Here is a 17,609-nt window from a genome sequence, read left to right on the forward strand (position 1 = left end):
TTCCTAATTTGAAGACGAATTTCAACATTCCTCATATATTCGAGTGAGTTTGCATCTAACTTTGTCAGATATCGTCGATTAACATCCATTGAAGCACATTGAGGTCGATTGTCAATTTGTGTTGATTGAAAATTTTCAAAGTCTATCTTCCTAATTTGAAGACGAATTTCAACATTTCTCATATATTCGAGTGAGTTGCATCTAACTTTGTCAGATATACGCGATTAAGATCCATTGAAGCCCATTGAGGTCGACTGTCACTTTGTGTTGATTGAAAATTTTCGAAGTCTATCTTCCTAATTTGAAGACGAATTTCAACATTCCTCATATATTCGAGTGAGTTTGCATCTAACTTTGTCAGATATCGTCGATTAACATCCATTGAAGCACATTGAGGTCGATTGTCAATTTGTGTTGATTGAAAATTTTCAAAGTCTATCTTCCTAATTTGAAGACGAATTTCAACATTTCTCATATATTTGAGTGAGTTCGCATCTAACTTTGTCAGATATACGCGATTAACATCCATTGAAGCACATTGAGGTCGATTGTCAATTTGTGTTGATTGAAAATTTTCAAAGTCTATCTTCCTAATTTGAAGACGAATTTCAACATTTCTCATATATTTGAGTGAGTTTGCATCTAACTTTGTCAGATATACGCGATTAACATCCATTGAAGCCCATTGAGGTCAACTGTCACTTTGTGTTGATTGAAAATTTTCGAAGTCTATCTTCCTAATTTGAAGTCGATTTTCAACATTTCTCATATATTTTGGGTGAGTTTGCATCTAACTTTGTCAGATATAGGCGATTAAGATCCATTGAAGCCCATTGAGGTCGACTGTCACTTTGTGTTGATTGAAAATTTTCAAAGTCTATCTTCCTAATTTGAAGTCGAATTTCAACATTTCTCATATATTCGAGTGAGTTTGCATCTAACTTTGTCAGATATACGCGATTAACATCCATTGAAGCCCATTGAGGTCAACGGTCACTTTGTGTTCTTTGAAGATTTTCGAAGTCTATCTTCCTAATTTGAAGACGAATTTCAACATTTCTCATATATTTGAGTGAGTTTGCATCTAACTTTGTCAGATATACGCGATTAACATCCATTGAAGCCCATTGAGGTCGACTGCCACTTTGTGTTGATTGAAAATTTTCAAAGTCTATCTTCCTAATTTGAAGAGGAATTTCAACATTTCTCATATATTCGAGTGAGTTTGCATCTAACTTTGTCAGATATACGCGATTAAGATCCATTGAAGCCCATTGAGGTCGACTGTCACTTTGTGTTGATTGAAAATTTTCAAAGTCTATCTTCCTAATTTGAAGACGAATTTCAACATTTCTTATATATTGGAGTGAGTTTGCATCTAACTTTGTCAGATATCGTCAATTAACATCCATTGAAGCCCATTGAGGTCGACTGTCACTTTGTGTTGATTGAAAATTTTCAAAGTCTATCTTCCTAATTTGAAGTCGAATTTCAACATTTCTCATATATTCGAGTGAGTTTGCATCTAACTTTGTCAGATATACGCGATTAACATCCATTGAAGCCCATTGAGGTCGACTGCCACTTTGTGTTGATTGAAAATTTTCAAAGTCTATCTTCCTAATTTGAAGACGAATTTCAACATTTCTCATATATTCGAGTGAGTTGCATCTAACTTTGTCAGATATACGCGATTAAGATCCATTGAAGCCCATTGAGGTCGACTGTCACTTTGTGTTGATTGAAAATTTTCGAAGTCTATCTTCCTAATTTGAAGACGAATTTCAACATTCCTCATATATTCGAGTGAGTTTGCATCTAACTTTGTCAGATATCGTCGATTAACATCCATTGAAGCACATTGAGGTCGATTGTCAATTTGTGTTGATTGAAAATTTTCAAAGTCTATCTTCCTAATTTGAAGACGAATTTCAACATTTCTCATATATTCGAGTGAGTTGCATCTAACTTTGTCAGATATACGCGATTAAGATCCATTGAAGCCCATTGAGGTCGACTGTCACTTTGTGTTGATTGAAAATTTTCGAAGTCTATCTTCCTAATTTGAAGACGAATTTCAACATTCCTCATATATTCGAGTGAGTTTGCATCTAACTTTGTCAGATATCGTCGATTAACATCCATTGAAGCACATTGAGGTCGATTGTCAATTTGTGTTGATTGAAAATTTTCAAAGTCTATCTTCCTAATTTGAAGACGAATTTCAACATTTCTCATATATTTGAGTGAGTTCGCATCTAACTTTGTCAGATATACGCGATTAACATCCATTGAAGCACATTGAGGTCGATTGTCAATTTGTGTTGATTGAAAATTTTCAAAGTCTATCTTCCTAATTTGAAGTCGAATTTTAACAATTCTCATATATTTGAGTGAGTTTGCATCCAACTTTGTCAGATATACGCGATTAAGATCCATTGAAGCCCATTGAGGTCGACTGTCACTTTGTGTTGATTGAAAATTTTCAAAGTCTATCTTCCTAATTTGAAGACGAATTTCAACATTTCTCATATATTTGAGTGAGTTTGCATCTAACTTTGTCAGATATACGCGATTAACATCCATTTAAGCCCATTGAGGTCAACTGTCACTTTGTGTTGATTGAAAATTTTCGAAGTCTATCATCCTAATTTGAAGACGAATTTCAACATTTCTCATATATTTGAGTGAGTTTGCATCTAACTTTGTCAGATATACGCGATTAACATCCATTGAAGCCCATTGAGGTCAACTGTCAATTTGTGTTGATTGAAAATTTTCAAAGTCTATCTTCCTAATTTGAAGTCGAATTTCAACATTTCTCATATATTCGAGTGAGTTTGCATCTAACTTTGTCAGATATACGCGATTAACATCCATTGAAGCCCATTGAGGTCGACTGCCACTTTGTGTTGATTGAAAATTTTCAAAGTCTATCTTCCTAATTTGAAGTCGAATTTCAACATTTCTCATATATTTGAGTGAGTTTGCATCTAACTTTGTCAGATATCGTCGATTAACATCCATTGAAGCACATTGAGGTCGATTGTCAATTTGTGTTGATTGAAAATTTTCAAAGTCTATCTTCCTAATTTGAAGTCGAATTTCAACATTTCTCATATATTTGAGTGAGTTTGCATCTAACTTTGTCAGATATCGTCGATTAACATCCATTGAAGCACATTGAGGTCGATTGTCAATTTGTGTTGATTGAAAATTTTCAAAGTCTATCTTCCTAATTTAAAGACGAATTCCAACATTTCTCATATATTCGAGTGAGTTTGCATCTAACTTTGTCAGATATACGCGATTAACATCCATTGAAGCCCATTGAGGTCGACTGCCACTTTGTGTTGATTGAAAATTTTCGAAGTCTATCTTCCTAATTTGAAGTCGAATTTCAACATTTCTTATATATTGGAGTGAGTTTGCATCTAACTTTGTCAGATATACGCGATTAAGATCCATTGAAGCCCATTGAGGTCGACTGTCACTTTGTGTTGATTGAAAATTTTCAAAGTCTATCTTCCTAATTTGAAGACGAATTTCAACATTTCTCATATATTTGAGTGAGTTGCATCTAACTTTGTCAGATATACGCGATTAACATCCATTGAAGCACATTGAGGTCGATTGTCAATTTGTGTTGATTGAAAATTTTCAAAGTCTATCTTCCTAATTTGAAGTCGAATTTCAACAATTCTCATATATTTGAGTGAGTTTGCATCTAACTTTGTCAGATATCGTCAATTAACATCCATTGAAGCCCATTGAGGTCGACTGTCACTTTGTGTTGATTGAAAATTTTCGAAGTCTATCTTCCTAATTTGAAGTCGAATTTCAACATTTCTTATATATTGGAGTGAGTTTGCATCTAACTTTGTCAGATATCGTCAATTAACATCCATTGAAGCCCATTGAGGTCGACTGCCACTTTGTGTTGATTGAAAATTTTCAAAGTCTATCTTCCTAATTTGAAGTCGAATTTCAACATTTCTCATATATTTGAGTGAGTTTGCATCTAACTTTGTCAGATATCGTCGATTAACATCCATTGAAGCACATTGAGGTCGATTGTCAATTTGTGTTGATTGAAAATTTTCAAAGTCTATCTTCCTAATTTGAAGTCGAATTTCAACATTTCTCATATATTTGAGTGAGTTTGCATCTAACTTTGTCAGATATCGTCGATTAACATCCATTGAAGCACATTGAGGTCGATTGTCAATTTGTGTTGATTGAAAATTTTCAAAGTCTATCTTCCTAATTTAAAGACGAATTCCAACATTTCTCATATATTCGAGTGAGTTTGCATCTAACTTTGTCAGATATACGCGATTAACATCCATTGAAGCCCATTGAGGTCGACTGCCACTTTGTGTTGATTGAAAATTTTCGAAGTCTATCTTCCTAATTTGAAGTCGAATTTCAACATTTCTTATATATTGGAGTGAGTTTGCATCTAACTTTGTCAGATATCGTCAATTAACATCCATTGAAGCCCATTGAGGTCGACTGCCACTTTGTGTTGATTGAAAATTTTCAAAGTCTATCTTCCTAATTTGAAGTCGAATTTCAACATTTCTCATATATTTGAGTGAGTTTGCATCTAACTTTGTCAGATATCGTCGATTAACATCCATTGAAGCACATTGAGGTCGATTGTCAATTTGTGTTGATTGAAAATTTTCAAAGTCTATCTTCCTAATTTGAAGTCGAATTTCAACATTTCTCATATATTTGAGTGAGTTTGCATCTAACTTTGTCAGATATCGTCGATTAACATCCATTGAAGCACATTGAGGTCGATTGTCAATTTGTGTTGATTGAAAATTTTCAAAGTCTATCTTCCTAATTTAAAGACGAATTCCAACATTTCTCATATATTCGAGTGAGTTTGCATCTAACTTTGTCAGATATACGCGATTAACATCCATTGAAGCCCATTGAGGTCGACTGCCACTTTGTGTTGATTGAAAATTTTCGAAGTCTATCTTCCTAATTTGAAGTCGAATTTCAACATTTCTTATATATTGGAGTGAGTTTGCATCTAACTTTGTCAGATATACGCGATTAAGATCCATTGAAGCCCATTGAGGTCGACTGTCACTTTGTGTTGATTGAAAATTTTCAAAGTCTATCTTCCTAATTTGAAGACGAATTTCAACATTTCTCATATATTTGAGTGAGTTGCATCTAACTTTGTCAGATATACGCGATTAACATCCATTGAAGCACATTGAGGTCGATTGTCAATTTGTGTTGATTGAAAATTTTCAAAGTCTATCTTCCTAATTTGAAGTCAAATTTCAACAATTCTCATATATTTGAGTGAGTTTGCATCTAACTTTGTCAGATATCGTCAATTAACATCCATTGAAGCCCATTGAGGTCGACTGTCACTTTGTGTTGATTGAAAATTTTCGAAGTCTATCTTCCTAATTTGAAGTCGAATTTCAACATTTCTTATATATTGGAGTGAGTTTGCATCTAACTTTGTCAGATATCGTCAATTAACATCCATTGAAGCCCATTGAGGTCGACTGTCACTTTGTGTTGATTGAAAATTTTCAAAGTCTATCTTCCTAATTTGAAGACGAATTTCAACATTTCTCATATATTTGAGTGAGTTTGCATCTAACATTGTCAGATATACGCGATTAACATCCATTTAAGCCCATTGAGGTCAACTGTCACTTTGTGTTGATTGAAAATTTTCGAAGTCTATCATCCTAATTTGAAGACGAATTTCAACATTCCTCATATATTCGAGTGAGTTTGCATCTAACTTTGTCAGATATCGTCGATTAACATCCATTGAAGCACATTGAGGTCGATTGTCAATTTGTGTTGATTGAAAATTTTCAAAGTCTATCTTCCTAATTTGAAGACGAATTTCAACATTCCTCATATATTTGAGTGAGTTTGCATCTAACTTTGTCAGATATACGCGATTAACATCCATTGAAGCCCATTGAGGTCAACTGTCACTTTGTGTTGATTGAAAATTTTCGAAGTCTATCTTCCTAATTTGAAGACGAATTTCAACATTTCTCATATATTTGAGTGAGTTTGCATCTAACTTTGTCAGATATACGCGATTAACATCCATTGAAGCCCATTGAGGTCAACTGTCACTTTGTGTTGATTGAAAATTTTCAAAGTCTATCTTCCTAATTTGAAGTCGAATTTCAACATTTCTCATATATTCGAGTGAGTTTGCATCTAACTTTGTCACATATACGCGATTAACATCCATTGAAGCCCATTGAGGTCAACTATCACTTTGTGTTGATTGAAAATTTTCGAAGTCTATCTTCCTAATTTGAAGTCGAATTTCAACATTTCTCATATATTCGAGTGAGTTTGCATCTAACTTTGTCAGATATACGCGATTAAGATCCATTGAAGCCCATTGAGGTCGACTGTCACTTAGTGTTGATTGAAAATTTTCGAAGTCTATCTTCCTAATTTGAAGTCGAATTTCAACATTTCTCATATAATGGAGTGAGTTTGCATCTAACTTTGTCAGATATCGTCAATTAACATCCATTGAAGCCCATTGAGGTCGACTGTCACTTTGTGTTGATTGAAAATTTTCGAAGTCTATCTTCCTAATTTGAAGACGTATTTCAACATTCCTCATATATTCGAGTGAGTTTGCATCTAACTTTGTCAGATATCGTCGATTAACATCCATTGAAGCACATTGAGGTCGATTGTCAATTTGTGTTGATTGAAAATTTTCAAAGTCTATCTTCCTAATTTGAAGTCGAATTTCAACATTTCTCATATATTCGAGTGAGTTTGCATCTAACTTTGTCAGATATACGCGATTAACATCCATTTAAGCCCATTGAGGTCAACTGTCACTTTGTGTTGATTGAAAATTTTCGAAGTCTATCTTCCTAATTTGAAGACGAATTTCAACATTTCTCATATATTTGAGTGAGTTTGCATCTAACTTTGTCAGATATACGCGATTAACATCCATTGAAGCCCATAGAGGTCAACTGTCACTTTGTGTTGATTGAAAATTTTCAAAGTTTATCTTCCTAATTTGAAGTCGAATTTCAACATTTCTCATATATTCGAGTGAGTTTGCATCTAACTTTGTCAGATATACGCGATTAAGATCCATTGAAGCCCATTGAGGTCGACTGTCACTTAGTGTTGATTGAAAATTTTCGAAGTCTATCTTCCTAATTTGAAGTCGAATTTCAACATTTCTTATATATTGGAGTGAGTTTGCATCTAACTTTGTCAGATATACGCGATTAACATCCATTGAAGCCCATTGAGGTCAACTGTCACTTTGTGTTGATTGAAAATTTTCAAAGTCTATCTTCCTAATTTGAAGTCGAATTTCAACATTTCTCATATATTCGAGTGAGTTTGCATCTAACTTTGTCAGATATACGCGATTAAGATCCATTGAAGCCCATTGAGGTCAACTGTCACTTTGTGTTGATTGAAAATTTTCGAAGTCTATCTTCCTAATTTGAAGACGAATTTCAACATTTCTCATATATTTGAGTGAGTTTGCATCTAACTTTGTCAGATATACGCGATTAACATCCATTTAAGCCCATTGAGGTCAACTGTCACTTTGTGTTGATTGAAAATTTTCGAAGTCTATCTTCCTAATTTGAAGACGAATTTCAACATTTCTCATATATTTGAGTGAGTTTGCATCTAACTTTGTTAGATATACGCGATTAACATCCATTTAAGCCCATTGAGGTCAACTGTCACTTTGTGTTGATTGAAAATTTTCAAAGTCTATCTTCCTAATTTGAAGTCGAATTTCAACATTTCTCATATATTCGAGTGAGTTTCCATCTAACTTTGTCAGATATACGCGATTAAGATCCATTGAAGCCCATTGAGGTCAACTGTCACTTTTTGTTGATTGAAAATTTTCGAAGTCTATCTTCCTAATTTGAAGTCGAATTTCAACATTTCTTATATATTGGAGTGAGTTTGCATCTAACTTTGTCAGATATCGTCAATTAACATCCATTGAAGCCCATTGAGGTCGACTGTCACTTTGTGTTGATTGAAAATTTTCGAAGTCTATCTTCCTAATTTGAAGTCGAATTTCAACATTTCTTATATATTGGAGTGAGTTTGCATCTAACTTTGTCAGTTATCGTCAATTAACATCCATTGAAGCCCATTGAGGTCGACTGTCACTTTGTGTTGATTGAAAATTTTCAAAGTCTATCTTCCTAATTTGAAGACGAATTTCAACATTTCTCATATATTTGAGAGAGTTTGCATCTAACTTTGTCAGATATACGCGATTAACATCCATTTAAGCCCATTGAGGTCAACTGCCACTTTGTGTTGATTGAAAATTTTCGAAGTCTATCTTCCTAATTTGAAGACGAATTTCAACATTTCTCATATATTTGAGAGAGTTTGCATCTAACTTTGTCAGATATACGCGATTAACATCCATTGAAGCCCATTGAGGTCAACTGTCACTTTGTGTTGATTGAAAATTTTCAAAGTCTATCTTCCTAATTTGAAGTCGAATTTCAACATTTCTCATATATTCGAGTGAGTTTGCATCTAACTTTGTCAGATATACGCGATTAAGATCCATTGAAGCCCATTGAGGTCAACTGTCACTTTGTGTTGATTGAAAATTTTCGAAGTCTATCTTCCTAATTTGAAGACGAATTTCAACATTTCTCATATATTTGAGTGAGTTTGCATCTAACTTTGTCAGATATACGCGATTAACATCCATTGAAGCCCATTGAGGTCAACTGTCACTTTGTGTTGATTGAAAATTTTCAAAGTCTATCTTCCTAATTTGAAGTCGAATTTCAACATTTCTCATATATTCGAGTGAGTTTGCATCTAACTTTGTCAGATATACGCGATTAAGATCCATTGAAGCCCATTGAGGTCAACTGTCACTTTGTGTTGATTGAAAATTTTCGAAGTCTATCTTCCTAATTTGAAGTCGAATTTCAACATTTCTCATATATTCGACTGAGTTTGCATCTAACTTTGTCAGATATCGTCAATTAACATCCATTGAAGCCCATTGAGGTCGACTGTCACTTTGTGTTGATTGAAAATTTTCGAAGTCTATCTTCCTAATTTGAAGTCGAATTTCAACATTTCTCATATAGTGGAGTGAGTTTGCATCTAACTTTGTCAGATATCGTCAATTAACATCCATTGAAGCCCATTGAGGTCGACTGTCACTTTGTGTTGATTGAAAATTTTCGAAGTCTATCTTCCTAATTTGAAGACGAATTTCAACATTCCTCATATATTCGAGTGAGTTTGCATCTAACTTTGTCAGATATCGTCGATTAACATCCATTGAAGCACATTGAGGTCGATTGTCAATTTGTGTTGATTGAAAATTTTCGAAGTCTATCTTCCTAATTTGAAGACGAATTTCAACATTTCTCATATATTCGAGTGAGTTTGCATCTAACTTTGTCAGATATACGCGATTAACATCCATTTAAGCCCATTGAGGTCAACTGTCACTTTGTGTTGATTGAAAATTTTCGAAGTCTATCTTCCTAATTTGAAGACGAATTTCAACATTTCTCATATATTTGAGTGAGTTTGCATCTAACTTTGTCAGATATACGCGATTAACATCCATTGAAGCCCATTGAGGTCAACTGTCACTTTGTGTTGATTGAAAATTTTCAAAGTCTATCTTCCTAATTTGAAGTCGAATTTCAACATTTCTCATATATTCGAGTGAGTTTGCATCTAACTTTGTCAGATATACGCGATTAAGATCCATTGAAGCCCATTGAGGTCGACTGTCACTTAGTGTTGATTGAAAATTTTCGAAGTCTATCTTCCTAATTTGAAGTCGAATTTCAACATTTCTTATATATTGGAGTGAGTTTGCATCTAACTTTGTCAGATATACGCGATTAACATCCATTGAAGCCCATTGAGGTCAACTGTCACTTTGTGTTGATTGAAAATTTTCAAAGTCTATCTTCCTAATTTGAAGTCGAATTTCAACATTTCTCATATATTCGAGTGAGTTTGCATCTAACTTTGTCAGATATACGCGATTAAGATCCATTGAAGCCCATTGAGGTCAACTGTCACTTTGTGTTGATTGAAAATTTTCGAAGTCTATCTTCCTAATTTGAAGACGAATTTCAACATTTCTCATATATTTGAGTGAGTTTGCATCTAACTTTGTCAGATATACGCGATTAACATCCATTTAAGCCCATTGAGGTCAACTGTCACTTTGTGTTGATTGAAAATTTTCGAAGTCTATCTTCCTAATTTGAAGACGAATTTCAACATTTCTCATATATTTGAGTGAGTTTGCATCTAACTTTGTCAGATATACGCGATTAACATCCATTTAAGCCCATTGAGGTCAACTGTCACTTTGTGTTGATTGAAAATTTTCGAAGTCTATCTTCCTAATTTGAAGACGAATTTCAACATTTCTCATATATTTGAGTGAGTTTGCATCTAACTTTGTCAGATATACGCGATTAACATCCATTGAAGCCCATTGAGGTCAACTGTCACTTTGTGTTGATTGAAAATTTTTAAAGTCTATCTTCCTAATTTGAAGTCGAATTTCAACATTTCTCATATATTCGAGTGAGTTTGCATCTAACTTTGTCAGATATACGCGATTAAGATCCATTGAAGCCCATTGAGGTCGACTGTCACTTAGTGTTGATTGAAAATTTTCGAAGTCTATCTTCCTAATTTGAAGTCGAATTTCAACATTTCTTATATATTGGAGTGAGTTTGCATCTAACTTTGTCAGATATACGCGATTAACATCCATTGAAGCCCATTGAGGTCAACTGTCACTTTGTGTTGATTGAAAATTTTCAAAGTCTATCTTCCTAATTTGAAGTCGAATTTCAACATTTCTCATATATTCGAGTGAGTTTGCATCTAACTTTGTCAGATATACGCGATTAAGATCATTTCTCATATAATTGAATGAGTTTGCATCTAACTTTGTCAGATATCGTCGATTTACATTCATTGAAGCCCATTGAAGTCGATTCTCACTTTGCGTTTATTGAAAATTTTCAAAGTCTATCTTCCTCATTTGAAGTCGAATTTCAACATTTCTCATATATTTGAATGAGTTTGCATCTAACTTTGTCAGATATCGTCGATTTACATTCATTGAAGCCCATTGAAGTCGATTCTCACTTTGTGTTGATTGAAAATTTTCAAAGTCTATCTCCCTCATTTGAAGTCGAATTTCAACATTTCTCATATATTTGAATGAGTTCGCATCTAACTTTATCAGATATCGTCGATTTACATTTATTGAAGCCCATTGAGGTCGATTGTCACTTTGTGTTGATTGAAAATTTTCAAAGTCTATCTTCCTCATTTGAACTCGAATTTTAACATTTCTCATATATTTGAATGAGATTGCATCTAACTTTGTCAGATATCGTCGATTTACATTCATTGAATCCCATTGAAGTCGAATCTCACTTTGTGTTGATTGAAAATTTTCAAAGTCTATCTTCCTCATTTGAAGTCGAAATTCAACATTTCTCATATAATTGAATGAGTTTGCATCCAACTTTGTCAGATATCGTCGATTTACATTCATTGAAGCCCATTGAGGTCGATTCTCACTTTGTGTTGATTGAAAATTTTCAAAGTCTATCTTCCTCATTTGAAGTCGAATTTCAACATTTCTCATATATTTGAATGAGTTTGCATCTAACTTTGTCAGATATCGTCGATTAACATTCATTGAAGCCCATTGAAGTCGATTCTCACTTTGTGTTGATTGAAAATTTTCGAAGTCTATCTTCCTAATTTGAAGACGAATTTCAACATTTCTCATATATTTGAGTGAGTTTGCATCTAACTTTGTCAGATATACGCGATTAACATCCATTTAAGCCCATTGAGGTCGACTGTCACTTTGTGTTGATTGAAAATTTTCAAAGTCTATCTTCCTAATTTGAAGTCGAATTTCAACATTTCTTATATATTGGAGTGAGTTTGCATCTAACTTTGTCAGATATACGCGATTAACATCCATTGAAGCCCATTGAGGTCAACTGTCACTTTGTGTTGATTGAAAATTTTCAAAGTCTATCTTCCTCATTTGAAGTCGAATTTCAACATTTCTCATATATTTGAGTGAGTTTGCATCTAAGTTTGTCAGATATACGCGATTAACATCCATTGAAGCCCATTGAGGTCGACTGTCACTTTGTGTTGATTGAAAATTTTCAAAGTCTATCTTCCTAATTTGAAGACGAATTTCAACATTTCTCATATATTTGAGTGAGTTTGCATCTAACTTTGTCAGATATACGCGATTAACATCCATTGAAGCCCATTGAGGTCAACTGTCACTTTGTGTTGATTGAAAATTTTCAAAGTCTATCTTCCTAATTTGAAGTGAGTTTGCATCTAACTTTGTCAGATATCGTCAATTAACATCCATTGAAGCCCATTGAGGTCGACTGTCACTTTGTGTTGATTGAAAATTTTCAAAGTCTATCTTCCTAATTTTAAGACGAATTTCAACATTTCTCATATATTTGAGTGAGTTTGCATCTAACTTTGTCAGATATACGCCGATTAACATCCATTGAAGCCCATTGAGGTCAACTGTCAATTTGTGTTGATTGAAAATTTTCAAAGTCTATCTTCCTAATTTGAAGTCGAATTCCAACATTTCTCATATATTCGAGTGAGTTTGCATCTAACTTTGTCAGATATACGCGATTAACATCCATTGAAGCCCATTGAGGTCGACTGCCACTTTGTGTTGATTGAAAATTTTCAAAGTCAATCTTCCTAATTTGAAGTCGAATTTCAACATTTCTCATATATTCGAGTGAGTTTGCATCTAACTTTGTCAGATATACGCGATTAACATCCATTGAAGCCCATTGAGGTCAACTGTCAATTTGTGTTGATTGAAAATTTTCAAAGTCTATCTTCCTAATTTGAAGTCGAATTTCAACATTTCTTATATATTGGAGTGAGTTTGCATCTAACTTTGTCAGATATACGCGATTAACATCCATTGAAGCCCATTGAGGTCAACTGTCACTTTATGTTGATTGAAAATTTTCGAAGTCTATCTTCCTAATTTGAAGTCGAATTTCAACATTTCTTATATATTGGAGTGAGTTTGCATCTAACTTTGTCAGATATCGTCAATTAACATCCATTGAAGCCCATTGAGGTCGACTGTCACTTTGTGTTGATTGAAAATTTTCGAAGTCTATCTTCCTAATTTGAAGTCGAATTTCAACATTTCTTATATATTGGAGTGAGTTTGCATCTAACTTTGTCAGATATCGTCAATTAACATCCATTGAAGCCCATTGAGGTCGACTGTCACTTTGTGTTGATTGAAAATTTTCAAATTCTATCTTCCTCATTTGAAGTCGAATTTCAACATTTCTCATATATTTGAATGAGTTTGCATCTAACTTTGTCAGATATCATCGATTTACATTCATTGAAGCCCATTGAAGTCGAATCTCACTTTGTGTTGATTGAAAATTTTCAAAGTCTATCTTCCTCATTTGAAGTCGAATTTCAACATTTCTCATATATTTGAGTGAGTTTGCATCTAACTTTGTCAGATATCGTCAATTAACATCCATTGAAGCCCATTGAGGTCGACTGTCACTTTGTGTTGATTGAAAATTTTCGAAGTCTATCTTCCTAATTTGAAGTCGAATTTCAACATTTCTTATATATTGGAGTGAGTTTGCATCTAACTTTGTCAGATATCGTCAATTAACATCCATTGAAGCCCATTGAGGTCGACTGTCACTTTGTGTTGATTGAAAATTTTCAAAGTCTATCTTCCTCATTTGAAGTCGAATTTCAACATTTCTCATATATTTGAATGAGTTTGCATCTAACTTTGTCAGATATCGTCGATTTACATTCATTGAAGCCCATTGAAGTCGAATCTCACTTTGTGTTGATTGAAAATTTTCAAAGTCTATCTTCCTCATTTGAAGTCGAATTTCAACATTTCTCATATATTTGAGTGAGTTTGCATCTAACTTTGTCAGATATACGCGATTAACATCCATTGAAGCCCATTGAGGTCAACTGTCACTTTATGTTGATTGAAAATTTTCGAAGTCTATCTTCCTAATTTGAAGTCGAATTTCAACATTTCTTATATATTGGAGTGAGTTTGCATCTACCTTTGTCAGATATCGTCAATTAACATCCATTGAAGCCCATTGAGGTCGACTGTCACTTTGTGTTGATTGAAAATTTTCGAAGTCTATCTTCCTAATTTGAAGACGAATTTCAACATTTCTCATATATTTGAGTGAGTTTGCATCTAACTTTGTCAGATATACGCGATTAACATCCATTTAAGCCCATTGAGGTCAACTGTCACTTTGTGTTGATTGAAAATTTTCGAAGTCTATCTTCCTAATTTGAAGACGAATTTCAACATTTCTCATATATTTGAGTGAGTTTGCATCTAACTTTGTCAGATATACGCGATTAACATCCATTGAAGCCCATTGAGGTCAACTGTCAATTTGTGTTGATTGAAAATTTTCAAAGTCTATCTTCCTAATTTGAAGTCGAATTTCAACATTTCTTATATATTGGAGTGAGTTTGCATCTAACTTTGTCAGATATACGCGATTAACATCCATTGAAGCCCATTGAGGTCAACTGTCACTTTATGTTGATTGAAAATTTTCGAAGTCTATCTTCCTAATTTGAAGTCGAATTTCAACATTTCTTATATATTGGAGTGAGTTTGCATCTAACTTTGTCAGATATCGTCAATTAACATCCATTGAAGCCCATTGAGGTCGACTGTCACTTTGTGTTGATTGAAAATTTTCGAAGTCTATCTTCCTAATTTGAAGTCGAATTTCAACATTTCTTATATATTGGAGTGAGTTTGCATCTAACTTTGTCAGATATCGTCAATTAACATCCATTGAAGCCCATTGAGGTCGACTGTCACTTTGTGTTGATTGAAAATTTTCAAATTCTATCTTCCTCATTTGAAGTCGAATTTCAACATTTCTCATATATTTGAATGAGTTTGCATCTAACTTTGTCAGATATCGTCGATTTACATTCATTGAAGCCCATTGAAGTCGAATCTCACTTTGTGTTGATTGAAAATTTTCAAAGTCTATCTTCCTCATTTGAAGTCGAATTTCAACATTTCTCATATATTTGAGTGAGTTTGCATCTAACTTTGTCAGATATCGTCAATTAACATCCATTGAAGCCCATTGAGGTCGACTGTCACTTTGTGTTGATTGAAAATTTTCGAAGTCTATCTTCCTAATTTGAAGTCGAATTTCAACATTTCTTATATATTGGAGTGAGTTTGCATCTAACTTTGTCAGATATCGTCAATTAACATCCATTGAAGCCCATTGAAGTCGAATCTCACTTTGTGTTGATTGAAAATTTTCAAAGTCTATCTTCCTCATTTGAAGTCGAATTTCAACATTTCTCATATATTTGAGTGAGTTTGCATCTAACTTTGTCAGATATACGCGATTAACATCCATTGAAGCCCATTGAGGTCAACTGTCACTTTATGTTGATTGAAAATTTTCGAAGTCTATCTTCCTAATTTGAAGTCGAATTTCAACATTTCTTATATATTGGAGTGAGTTTGCATCTAACTTTGTCAGATATCGTCAATTAACATCCATTGAAGCCCATTGAGGTCGACTGTCACTTTGTGTTGATTGAAAATTTTCGAAGTCTATCTTCCTAATTTGAAGTCGAATTTCAACATTTCTTATATATTGGAGTGAGTTTGCATCTAACTTTGTCAGATATCGTCAATTAACATCCATTGAAGCCCATTGAGGTCGACTGTCACTTTGTGTTGATTGAAAATTTTCGAAGTCTATCTTCCTAATTTGAAGACGAATTTCAACATTTCTCATATATTTGAGTGAGTTTGCATCTAACTTTGTCAGATATACGCGATTAACATCCATTTAAGCCCATTGAGGTCAACTGTCACTTTGTGTTGATTGAAAATTTTCGAAGTCTATCTTCCTAATTTGAAGACGAATTTCAACATTTCTCATATATTCGAGTGAGTTTGCATCTAACTTTGTCAGATATACGCGATTAACATCCATTGAAGCCCATTGAGGTCAACTGTCAATTTGTGTTGATTGAAAATTTTCAAAGTCTATCTTCCTAATTTGAAGTCGAATTTCAACATTTCTCATATATTCGAGTGAGTTTGCATCTAACTTTGTCAGATATACGCGATTAACATCCATTGAAGCCCATTGAGGTCGACTGCCACTTTGTGTTGATTGAAAATTTTCAAAGTCTATCTTCCTAATTTGAAGTCGAATTTCAACATTTCTCATATATTCGAGTGAGTTTGCATCTAACTTTGTCAGATATACGCGATTAACATCCATTGAAGCCCATTGAGGTCGACTGTCACTTTGTGTTGATTGAAAATTTTCAAAGTCTATCTTCCTCATTTGAAGTCGAATTTCAACATTTCTCATATAATTGAATGAGTTTGCATCTAACTTTGTCAGATATCGTCGATTTACATTCATTGAAGCCCATTGAAGTCGATTCCCACTTTGCGTTTATTGAAAATTTTCAAAGTCTATCTTCCTCATTTGAAGTCGAATTTCAACATTTCTCATATATTTGAATGAGTTTGCATCTAACTTTATCAGATATCGTCGATTTACATTCATTGAAGCCCATTGAGGTCGATTCTCACTTTGTGTTGATTGAAAATTTTCAAAGTCTATCTTCCTCATTTGAAGTCGAATTTCAACATTTCTCATATAATTGAATGAGTTTGCATCTAACTTTGTCAGATATCGTCGATTTACATTCATTGAAGCCCATTGAAGTCGATTCTCACTTTGCGTTTATTGAAAATTTTCAAAGTCTATCTTCCCCATTTGAAGTCGAATTTCAACATTTCTCATATATTTGAATGAGTTTGCATCTAACTTTGTCAGATATCGTCGATTTACATTCATTGAAGCCCATTGAAGTCGATTCTCACTTTGTGTTGATTGAAAATTTTCGAAGTCTATCTTCCTCATTTGAAGTCGAATTTTAACATTTCTCATATATTTGAATGAGTTTGCATCTAACTTTGTCAGATATCGTCGATTTACATTCATTGAAGCCCATTGAAGTCGATTCTCACTTTGTGTTGATTGAAAATTTTCAAAGTCTATCTTCCTCATTTGAAGTCGAATTTCAACATTTCTCATATATTTGAATGAGTTCGCATCTAACTTTATCAGATATCGTCGATTTACATTTAATGAAGCCCATTGAGGTCGATTGTCACTTTGTGTTGATTGAAAATTTTCAAAGTCTATCTTCCTCATTTGAACTCGAATTTTAACATTTCTCATATATTTGAATGAGTTTGCATCTAACTTTGTCAGATATCGTCGATTCACATTCATTGAAGCCCATTGAGGTCGATTGTCACTTTGTGTTGATTGAAAATTTTCAAAGTCTATCTTCCTCATTTGAAGTCGAATTTCAACATTTCTCATATATTTGAATGAGTTTGCATCTAACTTTGTCAGATATCGTCGATTTACATTCAT

The sequence above is a fragment of the Diorhabda sublineata genome, chromosome 10 (genome assembly GCF_026230105.1).
Source record: "Diorhabda sublineata isolate icDioSubl1.1 chromosome 10, icDioSubl1.1, whole genome shotgun sequence".
Lineage (NCBI taxonomy): Eukaryota > Metazoa > Arthropoda > Insecta > Coleoptera > Chrysomelidae > Diorhabda > Diorhabda sublineata.